General features: G+C 57.2%; 1 non-coding gene across 1 annotated transcript in view; it reads right to left on the minus strand.

The window, feature by feature from the left end:
- The window catches only part of LOC124733055, a 1909-nt gene extending 1777 nt beyond the window's left edge, over positions 1-132 (minus strand). The window contains exon 1 of the ribosomal RNA XR_007008885.1: positions 1-132. This exon is cut by the window's left edge and continues 1777 nt beyond it. This is a non-coding gene — a ribosomal RNA (small subunit ribosomal RNA).
- Between the last annotated feature and the right edge of the window lie 2368 nt (positions 133-2500).

Consider the following 2500-nt stretch of genomic DNA (forward strand, 5'->3'; position numbering starts at 1 on the left):
TGGGTACGATCTAAGGAACCATAACTGATTTAATGAGCCATTCGCGGTTTCACCTTAATGCGGCTTGTACTGAGACATGCATGGCTTAATCTTTGAGACAAGCATATGACTACTGGCAGGATCAACCAGGGAGCTGCGTCAACTAGAGCTGAGCAGCCGGCCGCCCGGGAGTGTGTCCCGGGGGCCCGCGCGAACACGCAAGCGTCCGCTCAATCATTCTGCAAACAGGAGGAGGCTGAGCTCCCCTGCACAATACACCTCGAAACCCTCTCAGGTCCCGGCGGCGCGCAGCGCCGTCCCAAGTACTTGGTCGGGTTCGAGAGAGGCGCAATCGCCCGGAGTTAGGCGAGTAGACGCTTTCGGTGCGACCACCCGTGCTCCCAACTGAGCTTGCCGCTGCCGACAGAGGCCCGGGAGCGTGCTGTCGTGGCATTGCCGGCGGGAGACAACACGCGCCACCTACGGTGACCGGCAGCTCCAACGCCAGCGCCACAGAAGGACAAAAGCCCCACTTGGGTGCCGAAGCGAACTCTCCCAGCACAGCGCACGCGCCAACACATCCGCACAGCTGCGATACAAACCACCAGCGAGAACCGCTGGGGCGACCGAGCAGCAGACGGCGTCGCGGCGCCGAGCGCCGGGCGGCGGCGCATCCTCAACGCACACAGTCCTCAATCGGACCAGCACACTGAAGATGTCCACCGCGCTTCGCACCGGGCCCGCGAGGACCTACTTTGGCCGCACGGCGCCGCGCGCAGGGTGCGCCGGCGCGCAGCTGCGACGCCTGCCGCGTCCGTCGGCCGGCGCGCCTGCCACTGGCCGCCCCCACCAGCCGGCTGTAGCGCGTGCGCCCACGCACCGCGCGGCCAGCACGCCGGGAGGCGCCCCCTCACCGGCCGGGGACGGTCCCACCCAGCCACCGCCGCGTATCGCTTCACACCCAGATGCCGTTCAGTTTCGTCGGCATGGTGGGTATCGCTGGAACAACCGGTTCGTACCTCAACCTATCGTCGCCATCACCGATTCACCCCTAGCGAGAACAACCGCACCACAACAGGTTACCATTTGTTCATTTGCGTAACTTCACCAGAAAACGCAGGCGTCCATCGCCATTTGCAACTTCAACGATTATTGCATGCCTGTGTCAGGTGTCACGCCACACTACGTCTGCCCACATACACGCAACAAAATGTGCACGCCTAGACAATACGTGGAAGGTGGCCCCCGTACGTATGCGATGTCCATTGCTCGAACGACTGTCAACCGGCCTCTGTAGCATGTCGCAGATATGGAACGCGGTGCACCATGCCATCACGGTGTGTGAGGAGAGACGACTAGGTCCGAATACATCAACAGACAGCTCATGCTGATCGCCATCCACGGCGTCCGTTCCTCCCACACGTCTCTATGGCGTACCACACTGCAATCCAGCTCTCATAGGGAGACGACACGTAGCTGCGTGCACAATATTTGCACTGTATGGTCCGCCGTTTTTGGGCGCAGTCGTTGTACGGTCACACATGTGCCACGATGTATCATTCGGTACATAAGGACGAATGTGCAGTACAGATTGTGGTTTACGCGTACGACATTAGCGGACGGTTGACACAGGCCGCACCACAACGTAGCCTGAGTACGTCGCATGCGAAGGGCATTGAACATGCAAACTTCTCACCAACCAGCTTGCGAAGGCAGGGGGGCAAGGTGGGGACGTGGGGAGGGGCGGCATGTACGTCCTGCTGCCATCCACATTACAGTGTACAGCAGGAGCATGTGGAAAGTCAGCAAGACTTGCAAGGTGTTTAACATGAAGCGATACACAGGGGAGCGGGCAGTGCGAGTAGCGAACTATATTGCGAGGGTTGCGGGTGGGCAACACTACACTAATTGAACGAGTCGTATAACAATTACAGAGCAGGTTTAGGCGACAACATGGGTTACGTTAGGGGACAACGTGGGTTACGTTAGGGGACAACGTGGGTTACTTTAGGGGACAACGTGGGTTAGGTTAAGGCACAACGTGGGTTAGGTTAAGGCACAACGTGGGTTAGGTTAAGGCACAACGTGGGTTAGGTTAAGGCACAACGTGGGTTAGGTTAAGGCACAACGTGGGTTAGGTTAAGGCACAACGTGGGTTAGGTTAAGGCACAACATGGGTTAGGTTAAGGCACAACATGGGTTAGGTTAAGGCACAACATGGGTTAGGTTAAGGCACAACATGGGTTAGGTTAAGGCACAACGTGGGTTAGGTTAAGGCACAACGTGGGTTAGGTTAAGGCACAACGTGGGTTAGGTTAAGGCACAACATGGGTTAGGTTAAGGCACAACATGGGTTAGGTTAAGGCACAACATGGGTTAGGTTAAGGCACAACATGGGTTAGGTTAAGGCACAACATGGGTTAGGTTAAGGCACAACATGGGTTAGGTTAAGGCACAACATGGGTTAGGTTAAGGCACAACATGGGTTAGGTTAAGGCACAACGTGGGTTAGGTTAAGGCA

Source organism: Schistocerca piceifrons, unplaced genomic scaffold (assembly GCF_021461385.2).
Source record: "Schistocerca piceifrons isolate TAMUIC-IGC-003096 unplaced genomic scaffold, iqSchPice1.1 HiC_scaffold_1377, whole genome shotgun sequence".
In the NCBI taxonomy this organism is placed as follows: domain Eukaryota; kingdom Metazoa; phylum Arthropoda; class Insecta; order Orthoptera; family Acrididae; genus Schistocerca; species Schistocerca piceifrons.